This window comes from Adiantum capillus-veneris, chromosome 16, assembly GCF_014529385.1.
Source record: "Adiantum capillus-veneris isolate H3 chromosome 16, ASM1452938v2, whole genome shotgun sequence".
Taxonomy (NCBI): Eukaryota; Viridiplantae; Streptophyta; class Polypodiopsida; order Polypodiales; family Pteridaceae; genus Adiantum; species Adiantum capillus-veneris.
Genome location: NC_140946.1, coordinates 131215349 through 131230873, shown reverse-complemented (window position 1 = coordinate 131230873; position 15525 = coordinate 131215349). Strand labels below are relative to the sequence as shown.

Genomic DNA, 15525 nt, shown 5'->3' with positions numbered 1-15525 from the left:
ACTGTAGGATTTAGTGGACTCTCGACACATTGACATCATTGTGATGTGATTTATGGGCCACTATTATCATGCATCATTGACTATAGTTCACCCGTGTGACAGTTTCATTTGATCACACCATTCACATCACGATATTGCCATACACTTATTATATTGCTTGCTATTCCTTGAGAGATCTAGATCAGTCATAGTGAGCTTCCACATGATCATTGAGTATTTGCACTCTCTAGATTGGTGACGACCATGGCCCTAAGAGGTTCCGATTTGGTGTTGCTATGGTTAGTAGGAGAGTACGAGAGACATTTATGTTATCGAGATCGTTATACCGATTGCTATTTTGTAAGGCTTCAACCTCATGATCACTCTACTTATGCTTTTTAGTCAGTTAGAGCCAGAGCCCACCCCACGAGGTCTGATCATCCATAGATTTCTTAGGTGTACTCTATCGAGTACAAAATATCCATTCTAGATATGAGATCCCAGTACCATCCCTAGAGGATGTTGCAGACACACGATATCATCCAGTGAGAAAATCCAGTTACGGCGTATGCATGATAGTTTTTTGTTTGTTGATGATGATGCACGCATGTATTTGAGAGAGTCACAGATGCCTGTACCAGAGCCTCAGGTAGATTTTGGTAGATCCATGGGTAGTAGGACCTATTATGGCCTTGATGATTATAGTACCTACACGATGATTTTTGGCCTACCTTATCGACCTATCCCTAGCCCTGATCACCTACATCTAGTGTCGGCATTGAGCTTGAGTCCACATACACAGCGAGATCACCCATTAGAATACCTCCAGGCTTTCTACCTAGACCTATTGCTCCACAGGACTCTATCGATGACCATAGATCTAGGTTGACACTGGAGATTGACGAGTCTCGAGAGTAGTTATTGAGAGAGCCACGCATAGAGACCGAAACGAGATTGACATCAGAGTCCTCACAGACACCACACAGAGCTAGATTTGGCATGATGAGCACTTCACAGTCTATGTTTACAATGAGATCAGAGCCACCACGAGTCATCGAGATGAGAGCACCCGCCGTGAGTGCACCACACATAGAGCCATTGACTATGAGATGATTACATTGCGGACCCATGAGAGAGCATCCACAGCCTTTGGTGACGGAGCATACCATGCATTTACCTAGAGAGGCTGTTACGACCACAACATTGAGCCATATTGATGTTTCAGGATCACATGACCATGAGAGAGTTATGTCAGATGGGGCTATAGTGTTAGGAAATAAGACGTAGCTAAATAGATAATTGAGTAGATTACTTAATGGAGAGAGAGAGATTTATATACACGAGATTATAGAGTAGAGTAGAGAGAGAGAGAGAGAGAGTACACACGATATACTTGGTTCACCCAATGTGGGCTACGTCCACAGGAAAGCATCCACTCAATGGCTTTAGTACTTCAAAACAAGAAGTAGTTTACAAAGGGATTATACCCTTAATGGAGCTCCCGCCTTGCTTCACTCTCACCACCTCACACTCACTTTGTTGCATCAACTTCACACTATGAAATGTGTGTAGAAATGGCCTCCTTTTATAGGCCAAAAGGGCTGCCCTCTCTTATGAGAGACAGCCATGTGTAGCCGCCCTTGTGCTAATAAGTCCAAATCGGACCCTCCAATCCGCCCATGTGTGTCCGCCCTTGAGAAGACAAGTCCGCTTTTGAATTCGGCCACTGGCCATCGGCCATTGACTTCCGACCACCGGCCATCGGCCATTGACTACCGGCCACCGGCCAACCGATCGGTTGTTTTCCGACCACTTTCCGGCCGCCGTCCGGCCATAATATTCCGGTGAAAAAGAATATCCCGGCGAAAAAAAAGTCTCAGGGGCCTCCGCCCCCGAGGCCTTTAAAGTTGCCCCTGATTCTTGTCTGTGAAAATTTTGGTTTCCGATGAGTGATTTTCCTTCACGCACGATGGCTTCTCCTCATAATGGGGGCCTTACAAATATGCGCTTTTACCACAGAAAATTACAAGGGTAAATCAGGCTCCATACTTAACATATAGTTTCGACGAGTGACACGAGTCCTACGATGAGAGATGAGCTACACGAGTTAGACACTACTCTGTGGATGGATAGACCTATGCTAGTCTTGTGTGGTGAGAGGATGGGATTATGCATATTTCATGATCTGAGCCGATCGAGTTTCTTTCGGAAACTCAAGCGCTTTGTTCAGGATCCTCCTACACATCAGTTAGTGTAACATTTAATGGCCTAATAACTTATGTGTAGCGGAAATTAGCATGAACATAGTGGGCATTTCATTAGAATAGATTCCTAATGAGAATTACAAGAGTGCTTGGGTGGAGAGAGTAACAAAAATCATAACACCTAGTTCGATAGCATGGACAATACTTTCAAAAGAGAGAGAAATTAAGCTAATGACAATAGTTGAGGACCGGATTTGCATGGAGCCGGTCCCCCCTCCAAAAGGCTTTGTATTATGGTTTCTCCCATCAAGAGAGACATTGTACAATACAATTCTTTGTGTTCCTTCAAGGCTAGCTAGTGCAATGAAGATGAAAGCTTCATGCACTAAGCAAAACACTTAGCAAACACAACTTGAATTATCCCCGTTCTCAGACCCAAGACCTCACACACCTTCGAAGATGGTGAGAGCTAGCAGGGTATGAGAGTAGATTGAGAGGAAGAAGGAGTATCTTATGAGAAAGATGTACATCTCCTCACATAATCACTCATATTAGCATAGCTTAGCTTAGTAATTAGCTTGGTAGAGGAGATGAGCATGCATTGAAGCTTGGCTCTTGGTTGGATTTGCATCCACATGCCAAGAGAGTGTTGATGTAGGCTTCTATCTCACAAGCTTGGAGTAGGTGATGAGCTCTCCATTAAAGCTTGGGAAGAAATAGTCTTCTTTGCTTCACACGTAGACTGTGTGTGAGTGTGTGTGTATGATAATGCCTTGCAAAAATCAGCCCCCTCTCTCTCTTGGGCGAGCCCTCTTGCTATTTGCTCTTGCTGAGCCCTCATTGGCCCTCCCCAAGTCAAGACAATGACCATTAAGCAGCATAAGTGATAGCCTTTTGACATGTGTCCCCCTTTCACCTTTTGTGAGAGCTTTAGGTAATTAAATAATTGAACTAAACTCTCATTGGACCCCTTTGCCTCCTGGACAATAGGAATCAGGCAAGCCATTGGGCTCCTGAATGCTCATTGAACCCCTTGGGAGACTGCCCAATAGTCTTCTACGAGACTTAATTCTCATTGGTTTCTTTTATTAAATGTTTTTAAATTAATTAAACTAGATTTACTCTAGCTTAATTCTCATTGGTCCACTTCAAGGGTCATCCAATAGAAACTGGGCACACCTTGTGGGCATCTGGCTTAGGGAGCTGACATATGTCCCTCATTCCCTTTGTGTAAAGGGAGCCTGTGTGTGTGTGTGTGTGTGTGTGTGTGTGTGTGTGTGTGATTTTCTCTCTCATCCCCTACCTTTAGGGCTCGCCCCCTCCCATGTAGGGATATGCAAAGAGTTTTTTTACACACACAAAGCATCCAATTTCCCCTAGGTTTGACCTTTGGACACAACCTTTGAATTTTGAAACCTTAGCCTTTTGGAAGTCTTAATGGGCTGAACCTTAGGGTCTTTTTAGCCCATTGTTGCACATGGCTCTTTTGCAGATGGCCCCCCCTTTGGATCCCTATTTTCCCTCCTTTGGATCCCTACTGTGGCCAATCTGCTAGCTTCACCAATATTCTAACCTTTTCTCCCCTGGAAATTCCCCACATTAAATGATCAGTTTAATATGAGAAAGTCATTTAAGAGAATTAGATATTGATTATTATGACATTACCTCTCTCTTGAAATAATAGTCGTCCTGGAGTATGGTGTAGAGAAGATAAAGCATGTTCATGAGTCCTTTTTTTAGCGGGTAGAGGATCCCTATGTTACCCTACGACATCATTCCACAATGGATGACTAGTCCATTTGGCGCTTGAGAGCCTGAGGCTGCCGCAAGCATGTCTGCACATTAGTCCTATCAGTCTTCCATAGTAGAGTGACAAGCTCTACTTGGTGTTTGGGAGACGTCGTCTCCGCAAACTTGATCTAAGCATGCATAATACTTCATTTTTGTGCACAAATAAAGAAAAAGAGAGTCTTATAAGACAAAAACTTTGTTCATTTTTAACATTTTGTACATTTGCTTACTTTTGGGAAGCATTGTAAGAATTGACAAGGTTTAGGTTATCCTTTAATTGTATGCCTTGCATCCATCTAGCATCTTCAAAAGGATAATTCTTAAACTTAATAAGATATCGTCGGATAGTCTTACCGCCTCTTAATACCTTGTCTTCATGTCGGAGAATGGACTCGGGCTGCAGCACCTCCTCTTGGTCCTCGATCTCCGGTGGGTCTTCAATAGTTGGTTCTTGAGGTGTCTCTCCTTTGTAAGGATTTAATAGGCTCACATGGAAAGCATTGTGTATGAGCCAATGATTGGGCAACTTGAGTTGATAGGCCATCTCGTTGATTGGCCTAAGAATCTGGAAGGGACCATAGTACCTTTTTGCTAGTTTAGCATAGTACTTTCGGTGGCCCGTAGGATTCTTGCCCGTCGTGTGCCTTAATCGAGCCTTGGGAAACTTTAACAAGACCCAATCGTTTTCTTTAAAGGCTTGGGCTCTTCTGTGCTTGTCAGAAGAAGACTTTTGCCTTTGCTGTGAGATAGAGATAGCATCCTTAATCTTTTGAAAATATTCTTGTAGGTCTCGGCTATACTCATCTGTAGCGGAGATCTTCCCATGTACTTTAAGTAGCAAAGGACTTTTTGATCTTCCCTCAATTACCTCGAAAGGTGCTTTTCCCGTGGAAGTATGTACAGTGTTATTGTAAGCATACTCCACTAAGGGTAAGTACTTCTCCTATTGGGATCTTTGATCTACTTCCGTTACATAGGCTTTTAGTAGATCGAGAATGGTTAGGTTAGCTATTTCACTTTGGCCATCCGTTTGTGGATGATAGGCCGAAGAGAAGTTTAGCCTTGTTCCTAAATTCTCAAAGAGACCCTTCTAGAAATTACTGGTCATTCTAGGATCTCTATCCGACACTATGGACATTGGCAAGCCATGGTACTTGAAGATTTGTGAAATGAAGAGGGTTGCCATTTGATGGGCTTTGATAGTATTTTTGACAGGTATAAAATGAGCTTGTTTACTGAAGCTGTCTACTATCGTCCATATTCCCGTATTCCCATGGATAGACTTAGGCAATCCAAAGATAAAGTCCATGGATATGCTCTCCCATGGTGAATTAGGGATTGGCAAGGGTTGAAGCAATCCAAGTTGCTTCCCTCTATCAAATTTTATCTTTTGGCATACCACACATTTAGAAACATACTCTTGTATGTTCACTTTCATGGTAGGCCAATAGAAATATGTTTCAATTCCCTTTAAGGTAGACTGAATCCCTCTATGCCCCGCATAAGGTGGAGCATGAGATTCATACATTACTTTCTCACGTAGTGAGTTAGTAACGCATAGTCTATTGCCATAGAGAAGATAACCACCTTGTAAGGTAAATGGTTCTTCTTTCTTCCCTAATGCAAGGGCTGTAATCACATCTCTAAAATCGGGATCAATAGCGTACTCATCTATCATTGAAGATAGATCATTGTGAGTTGCTATGGAAACCGCATTCACTCTCACCCGTCTTGAGAGTGCATCAGCTACTTGATTATGCTTGCTATCAATGTGAACAATATGAAAATGAAATTGTGAAAGGAAATTTGCCCACCTCATTTGTTTGTCGGAGAGCTTGTTCTGCGTCATGAAGTACTTAAGACTTTGGTGATCCGTTCGCAGAATGAAAGGAGTCCCCAATAAATAGTGCTTCCATGAGTCTAAGGCATGTAGAAATGCAAGGAGTTCCTTTTCGTATATGCCTAGAGCTTGCTCAACAGGGTCGAGCATTCAACTCTCATAGCCTATGGTGTGCCCTTCTTGGAGAAAAACAGCTCCAAGGAAATCACCACAAGCATCACATTGGACCTCAAATGGTTTTGAGAGATCCGGTAGTGTAAGCACAGGTTGAGGGATAAGATTTTCTTTAAGCTTTTCGAAAGCATTATTCTCCTTAGCAGACCATGTATACCTAATGATTTTCTTTGTTAGGTCATGTAATGGTCCCGCAATTTGTGAGAACTTTTCTATGAAGCGTCTATAGTATGCACACATACCTATAAAGCTTCTTAGTTCATGAAGATTCCTTGGTTTAGGCCATCCTTTTATTACCTCTAACTTTGATGGATCCATTTGGATGCCATCTTGAGAGATAATATGACCTAAATACTAAATCTCTTGCAAGAAAAATTCACTTTTCTTTCAATTAACATAAAGTTTATTCTCTCTCAAAACTTGAAATATTACCTGGAGGTGTTGCTTGTGTTCCTCCAATGAATTAGAGTAGATGATTTTATCATCAAAGAACACTCCAGTGAAGGTTCGATGGGGCCTAAACAGCTTCTCCATCAAGCGGTTGAATGTGGCTGGTGCATTGGTCAAGCCAAAAAGGCATGACAATGTATTCGTAAAGACCAAATGTGGTGCGAAATGCGGTCTTTACAATGTCTTGATCAACTATCCTTATTTGATGATAGCCACTTTTTAGGTCAATCCTACTGAAGTAGGTTGATCCTTGTAGCTTATCAAATAGGTCTTCTACCCGTGGAACAGGAAACCTATTTTTGATAGTGATCCTATTTAGTGCTCTATAGTCGACACACATACGATATGTGCCGTCTTTCTTCTGCACTAATAGCACAGGTGAGCAAAATGGAGATGAGCTTGGCCTAGCCATACCCTTCTCAACTAACTCATGCACTTGCCGCATAATCTCCTCTTGTTGAGCTTGAGAAACTCTATAAGGAGGTTTGTTTGGCGGTGAACTTCCTGGAAGAAGTTCAATGGTCATCATTACCTCGTTTAGGAGGTAGCTCACAAGGGATGTCGTCAATAAAAACATCTTGAAACCCCTTGAGAAACTTGGATAACTCTAATTCCTTTTGGTTGCTTTTATTTTCTTTTGCTAAAGCATTAGGTTCATTTTGAGAATCTTTAACAAAAATCATGTACACAGAAATAGAGCTCTTTATTGACTTGTTGAAAGCTGGTGTATGTACAATGGGGATAGTGTTACCCATTTCCTTAGCATCTATATACATGTCTTTTTCCCTGAACTTAAAGGAGATTCTCCTTTCAGGAAATTTAACATCAGCAGCCAGGCGGTCAAACCATGGTGCCCCTAGGATTACATCCTCATGCTTGAGAGGAGAGATAAAGAAGTCCTCTTTGTCCACATAGCCTTGGACATGAAGCCTCAATTTCCCGATTAAGGGAGTGACTGAAGCTTCTTGCCCCTTGAAGGCACTGTCTGCGGGTAAGACATCTCCCATACCGTACTGTATGCCTAGCTTGGTGGCCAACTCTATAGATATAAAATTGTGAGTAGAACCAGAATCAAAGAGAATAAAAGCATCATGTTCTCTTACCTTTCCCCAAGCATGGCATAGAGGAGATCCTTTGTGGTGAGTTTGGTGAGTCTCCTCCTCTTGGATTTCAACCAAGGAAGCTCTAGGAGGATCTTGGCGGTTGTTCTTTTGGGGACAAGCGCGGTACGCATGCCCTTGTTCGCCGCACTTGAAACAACGGTTATCTTTACGATAACGCTCAAGCTCTTCAGGAGAGAGTTTATTCTTACCTTTGTAAACTCCCTTCTCTTTAGCTTTGTTGGAGTTGCCCTTAGGAGACTTTTGGACATTGTCCTTCCCCTTAGGCTCATTGGAACCCTTGTTTTCCGGGGGCTTATTATTTCTTTTAGCCCCCGCTTGGAAATTGATTCGAGAGGCCACCATAGTGTGGTGTATTACCGCCGATATGGTACGTGGCCTTTGGGAGTTGACATAATCCGCCATTTCTTTGGTTAAGCCCGCACAAAATTGTTGCTTTTGCTCTCCAAAATCCAACTTTTTGAAGACAGTGGCTTTGAGTTGTAGGTCCCAAAACTTGTCTACATATTTGTGGATGGATTCATTGGGAGAGAGGTTTAAGCTTCGCCATTTGGTGAGTACTTTGTCTTTGGCATCGGTGGCCAAAAACTGCTTCATAATGGAAGCTCTTAAAGTTTTCCATGTTCGTGGAGCTTCACTGTTGGCTTGTAGGCTAGACCACCATTGTCTAGCAGACTTTTGAAAGTGCATAGCTACATGGCGTAGCTTAGAGGACTCCGTGAAGCCCTCATCTCCAAACGCCGCATCGAATTGTTGGACAAAGGCCAAGACATTGTCCGTAGCACCAAAGGTACCATCATAGGTAAGGAAAGAGATGCTCTTCCCTCCCTCTTTGAATTTCTTCAGCTTGGATGACCTCTTCCATGCGCCATAGGATTTCCTATGGCCTCTTCTTTTTGATGGTTCAAAGGTTGCACCATCACTTTCTTCAGAAGGTGAAGAATTTGAAGAAGGTGGAGAAGAGGGTGACCTCTTTCTCGCCTTTTTCTTGTCTTGATCTTTGTCGTCTTCACCATAGTTTTCATAAGAGGAAGAGGATGAAGAAGATGGAGAAGAGGGTGTCCTCTTTCTCGCCTTTTTCTTCTTTTGCTTTTTATCATCCCTCTTTGAATTATGGCGTGGAGAAGAGTGTGATGGTCTTCTCCGCTTTGGTGGTGATGTAGAGCATTTAGCCCTCCGTCTTCGTGGAGTCATATCCGTCGAGGTGGAGGGAGACTCGCTTCTTTATCGTTCCTTCGGTGGAGGCTCTTGAGTTCTCCTTTGGGAAGGAGATGCATCATCAAGAAGTAAATTCTTGAGCCCTTCGTATGGATTCTCTTCTTCTTCCTGAATCGGAGAGAGACCTCTTCTGGTAGTCTCACAAGGCGGCTTCCTAGGTGTTCTCTCGTCATGGTGATGAGGCTGGAAAATCCCGTGAGCATGGAGCTGCCGTTGCACTTCACTTTGGAGAGACGGATTGCCCATGGCTTGTAACAACCTTTAGGTGTAAACTTTTTAGGTGTAAACTTTTTAGGTGTACTTTGGCACTTCAAGCCCTAGTTGCTACTCCTCTTTACCCCTTTAGAAAAAGCACTCAAGCTACTGTACCGGTGGCTCGAATACCATTAATTGCAAGGAATAGAAGAGAGGGTCTTTCGACACCAAAACAGCACTGGTTCCTGTCAAGATTCTAATAGCTCAATAGTGGTTAAGCCGTAGGCAATCCCCGTAGGACTCCACTATTAATACCATAGCTCTCGACGGTGACGCCCCGTTAACTGCACAAAGGCAGGCGCACTGCAAGGCTGAAAAATCCCTATTCTACTTACTCACAGGCAATTAATAATACCAACCATTTGTAGCTAGCTTGAGGACCTCCCTTCTTGAGCAAGAAAAGAGAAACCTTGAGCTCTAATACCAATGTAACATTTAATGGCCTAATAACTTATGTGTAGCGGAAATTAGCATGAACATAGTGGGAATTTCATTAGAATATATTCCTAATGAGAATTACAAGAGTGCTTGGGTGGAGAGAGTAACAAAAAGCATAAAACCTAGTTAGATAGCATGGACAATACTTTCAAAAGAGAGAGAAATTAAGCTAATGACAACAGTTGAGGACCGGATTTGCATGGAGCCGGTCCCCCCTCCAAAAGGCTTTGTATTATGGTTTCTCCCATCAAGAGAGACATTGTACAATACAATTCTTTGTGTTCCTTCAAGACTAGCTAGTGCAATGAAGATGAAAGCTTCATGCACTAAGCAAAACACTTAGCAAACACAACTTGAATTATCCCCGTTCTCAGACCCAAGACCTCACACACCTTCGAAGATGGTGAGAGCTAGCAGGGTATGAGAGTAGATTGAGAGGAAGAAGGAGTATCTTACGAGAAAGATGTACATCTCCTCACATAATTACTCATATTAGCATAGCTTAGCTTAGTAATTAGCTTGGTAGAGGAGATGAGCATGCATTGAAGCTTGGCTCTTGGTTGGATTTGCATCCACATGCCAAGAGAGTGTTGATGTAGGCTTCTATCTCACAAGCTTGGAGTAGGTCGCCAGACTTACATGCTTTTTCAGACTCAGATTGGGTTGGTTGTTTTGACACACAAGTGTCCACAAGTGGTTTTTGTTTCATGCTTGGTAGTTCATGTATATCATGGTTGAGCAAGAAGCAACCTACTGTGGCCACTTCGAGTTGTGAGGCTAAGTACATGGCAATCTTCACAGCTATGATTGAGTGTGTATGGCTCAGACGCCTTATGGCTGATTTGGGTGTTGGATAGGACACTGCCAACACTATCTACACTGACAGTCAGAGCGCATTGGCAGTTGCGAGGAACCCAATTTTTCATGCTCGCACAAAGCACATTGAGGTGCATTACCACTATGTCAGGGAGAGGCTCTCAGTAGGAGAGATCTGCTTGGCTTATGTGACAACACAGAACAACCTTGCAGATCTTTTCACAAAGGCATTGTCTCCTGAGAAGATTGAAGCTTTCCGCAAAGCTTTGGGCTTACTCCCGTTTGTGGACCGATCATGTCCTCAGGGCATGGCACTTCCCTTTACTCATGTGCCAGCTCTCATTCACCGCATCACTCAAGAGGGATTTGTTACCGTATACATGTGGTAGTGATGTGTGTGAATACACTAGGACCGTCGGGGCATTTTTTTCCCTCTTTAGGAGGTTTTTTCCCCCGAGCATTGTATATATGCCTATCACTCTAGGGCTATCCATCTTTCCATTGCATACTAAGTAACACACTCTCTATTGTGTGCCTTGAGCTTCCTTCATCTTCTCCAAGCTGTGTGCGTTTCTCTGCAACCCTAAATCCAACAAAAGGTACTTATTAAGGACTATCTTGAGAGTATTGAGTGGGCCTAACATTAAGAAAGCTAAGATCAACAGGATGGAAAGCCAATCTAACAATCCTTTTGTAGATATGACCAGAGGTATGGCAAGCTATGCTAGAAGTACTAAAATGCCAATCTATCCTCATTTTGACACAAACCCACACAATGCACTAGAAAGACATGGATATTTGGTCAATGAAGGACCACAGATATCTCCACAAAACATGAGAAATCCTACAAGAATTCCAAAAAGTGAGCCACCTGGATTCCCTTCTAGAGCGATAACAAGAGATGAAGTAATCACAGAGATTGCAGACATACCTCCTCAAGTGAATCTGCCTAATGGACCATGGATATACCCAGATGCAGCCATAGCGTATGAATTTTATAGAGGTGGAATTCCGGTCACAACAGGACCATATGTACCATCATCACCCCCTATAAACTACTCCTATCCAAATCAGAGCAGAACCTTGAGAAGATATGATACTAAGAGTCAGAGTGAGACATCTTCTGAGAGGAGTGATTCACCAAGAATCCAACCCATAATAAAGCCAAAGATATCTAGTGAGCAAATGAAGCTTATAGAAGGATTAGCTCAGAGACTTACTCCTCTAGTTAAATCTACTCTCCAAGAACCTCTATGGTGCGAGATTGAGAGAAAATGGACAAGCCATACAAGAGAAGACTGTTACTATGGCATGGAAAATGCTAAGGAGAGGTATGTACAACCTATTACAGTAGCACCTACTCCACCTAGATATGCTATGGGAATTCACCAGGACCAGTAGGAGTTGCAATACCACAACTTGTCTTTGGACAACAACCTCCACTATTACGTGCGGGTGCTAGAATGCCTATAGACATGAATGCATACCGATGATGGAAGTATTGAACAAACATGTGATAGTAACAGCTACAATGTGTTATAACAATCAAAGCGGGTACTGCCCTTCGAAGCGACAGAAGATGCAAGAAACACACAGAGTGGTGAGGCATGTACAACCTCCACCTCTTGCGTTTTGACCTGAAGAAAGAAGATACGAGATGGACAAAAGGACATTGCGGTTCATTGCTAATAGAGGATTAGCTAGGTCAGAGCCTATTTACAGCCAAGAGGAATTGGAAGAAGAAGCTCCTCAATCGGAGATAGATTGTCACAAAAGCTGTGACAACCACTTGGTCAAACAATGTCTTCAGACGGTGATCACTCAATTGAATGCCTATTTTCTTGACTCTGGTGTCATTCACTTGATCTTGAGCTGTCCAAAAAACCCTAACTGAGTCAGAAAGATCACAACGAATGTCTTAGGAATTGTTTAGCTACGTAGTAGCGCAGAAAATGAAAACTTCATACCAATTCAGGTAGTTACGAGAGCGCAAGCTCTAAAGGAAGATGATAAGAAGCTAAAGACAGAGAAAAAAAAACTAACGCGAGTCTAGAGACGGGTAAACCAAAGACAAACGCACCTAGTCAACAAACCAAGAGAAAATGGAACAGCTAGAAAGCTAGAAAGGCTAGGATGAAAGCACATAGGGAACAAGATCAGAAATCCCTAGCTGAGAAGCTTACCCAAGCTGAAGACAAGATAAGACAACATGACGAAAGGGTTGCATCTTCTCTTGCAAAGGCATCTCAACCTCCAACAGAACCATCAATGGAAAGTGAGCCAAGAAGTGCTAGCTCAGGAGGACCAATGTTGGTCGAGAAGGTTAATGAGCATTTAGAAGACCTCCTAAAAGACTATGAAACACGGCTAAAAAAAAACCAAACCCAAGAACAAAGATGGATGACATATCCATATGCGGAACTAGAAAAGGACAGGCTTGAAATGTGCAAGAAAATGATTCAAAAAGCCCAAGCTTTACTAGAACCACAAGTTGAAAAAACTGAGGTTGTGATCTCAGTCCCACCTACACTAGTAATCCCACCAAGTCAGGAACAAAAAGAGCTAGATTCCAATCATGAGCACGCACCAAAGTTCAAGGAGTCCACATTAGAGCCAAGAATAGTGTTGAATACCATGGATAACTCTTTCAAGGGATTTCACATAGACATACTTGAGAGTTGTAAAGACATAGATGGTCTCAACGAATTGTGGAAACAAGTCAGAGAGGCCAATGAGGCGAGTGATCTAAGTAGACGAGTAAACCAAACAATTGACGGAAGAGGAGTGTCTCTTCCACCAATGGAGGAATTTGAGATTGGATCTCAAATGAACCTAGAAGTGGAATCGTATTGGGGAGACAAAGGATCTGTACAGTCTATGGACAGTCAAACCCATTCGTTAAGAACACTACCATCCTATATGGGAGAGCATGAGGCCAAGTCAGATGTTATTGCAGCCCCATCATAGAGACTGTCTCCTAACAAGATCATTGATTCAAAAGGGCTGATAGACATTCTGTCGACACCAATCACCTGTAAGATAATGTTAGCGGAGTTGCTCAAAATACGACTAAACATGTGGGCTACTATGGAAAATGCCTAGAGAAATTTGGTGTTAAAAAACCAATGACTCAATTGAGGAAGGGATCAAAGAGCTTGAAATGCCTCAGCTAAACACTAGGTGAGTGCCTTTAAACAAGGTAGGCAAGTATTATGAGGGAGAAAATGGAAACACCACTCTTCCAATGGAATTCCAAGGTGTAAAAACCATGGCAATCCTTGACAATGGAGCCGGCGTTTCCATCACAACAAAAGAGGTCTGAAAAAAATGGAAAAAACTAGCAGTGAGAGCTACAAGGATGAAATTGCAACTTGCAGACAAACACATGGAAAGGCCCATAGGACTGCTAGAAAAGTAGTTGTTACTTCTTGTGGAATTGAATATGAGGGAGCTATTACTCTACTCGATACGGGTGCCCTAGAAAATGTCATTTCCCTTGGATTATATAAGCAGCTTGGCCAAGAAGAGAAGCTTAAATCGACACACCAAGAAGTACAAAGCTATATTGGCCACATCAGATCAAAGCACTAGGGTTGGTAACTTTATTTGTTCAAATTAACCAATATGTCTACCCACATAGATTTTACGTGGTAGATGATCATCAAAACCAACACCAGTTATTGTTGGGACAACCATGGCAAAAGAAGTACAATGTTCAAATAGATTGGATTTTTGATATGGTACAAATTTAGCATAAAACCAAGAGTCAAATGGTTCCATTGACAACAATAATAGAAACCAAGCCTGCAATGGAAAAGACTACTGACAAGGGCAAAAAACCTTTGTATACCGAGAACATGCGGTGGATCTCAAAAAGTTTTCCACAAGAAGCAACACTTTAAAATCAGTGGCAATAGCTCTACCCACATTAAGAACGACACCAGAACAAAGGAGACAAAAGCACAACAACAAGCAATGTTGGCTACCCAAGGGCTAGCAAAACACAAAGTAAGTAGGGGTCAGGAAATCTATAATAGATGTGGGAAAACCACTACAAACCCACCATCAGGAACAAACTCAAAAACCGTTTTAAGCACCTCAGGACTCTATCACAAAGGTATGGATAACAAAGAAGTTAGGTCAAGCTTAAAACAACCCGGAGTTTATTTGGATTCCCAAGCGAATGACTTCCAAACTCCCTAAGGCACCAAATCAACAGAAAAAGCAACATTCAACAACTCAACAACCAACAGAGCCCACAAAGAAAATATAGGTATCCAAAAATTTATATCAAGCACAAAGAACTCAGCCTTGGATATGGGTCCCAATGGTCAAGCCACAAAACAAACATCAACACCATAGGATGTCCAGGGCATTGTAGATACAACAAGAATGGAGGCCAAAGTAGAGTAGCCAAACAAAGGTCCAAGCAGAATATTTCCAAATGCCTATGAAATACCGTGTTGCACTCCTACAATTGAAGCTATATGGACCACAACATATTACTCCACACACCTTCCAACCATAATTTCCATTTCTTCTAGGAGGACTCAAACATGAGAGGGGGAGGAATCCAATATGAAACCCAGTATAAGGTATGCAACAAGGGTGGCCAAAGTTGAGGTTTGAGAGCACTAGGAACATATACTAACATAGGGGGTAAACTTTAGCTCATTTGCCTACTAGAGTCCTGAAGGGGAGAGAGAAAAGACCTACAAGTGAGCCTACTTCTAAGCTTCCGTATGCACAGTACGGTGATCACCATGGAAAGTGGAGCTAGCGGTAAGTCTCTCACTCTATGTAGAGCATGTTTATGTATGCAAAACACTAACACACCCACCACATGGAGAGATCGGGGTCTAGGCATCACAATTAGAGACAAGATTAGTATGACCACATAGGACTATAAAAATATGCATGCATAGTATCAAAATGACCAGCAAGAGGCAAGGAACCCACAAGTACCACCCAATCAAGCACAATTGCTAGGTGTCAGCTATCGCGGTTGTTGCCACCCTCCTGCCACTTATGCCCAAATCAAGCACAAATTGAGCCCACAGGTACATCTCAACAAGGGGAGTCTAGGGATGCCACCCCCATCCAAAATGGACCACCAAATCCATTCTAGATAGGTGAACGTGTAAAAACCAGCAAAAACCAGATCTACTATCAAACTACAAGTCCAGATAAGAGGTGCATGGTGCCAGAATGACCACCAAACCATGAGGATACCACCCAT

General features: G+C 42.6%; 2 pseudogenes; one reads left to right on the top strand and one right to left on the bottom strand.

Moving 5' to 3' along the window:
* The first annotated feature begins 243 nt into the window (after nt 1-243).
* Nucleotides 244-897, top strand: LOC147439879 (uncharacterized; annotated as a pseudogene).
* A 1249-nt stretch (nt 898-2146) lies between these two features.
* Nucleotides 2147-9023, bottom strand: LOC147439878 (uncharacterized; annotated as a pseudogene).
* Between the last annotated feature and the right edge of the window lie 6502 nt (nt 9024-15525).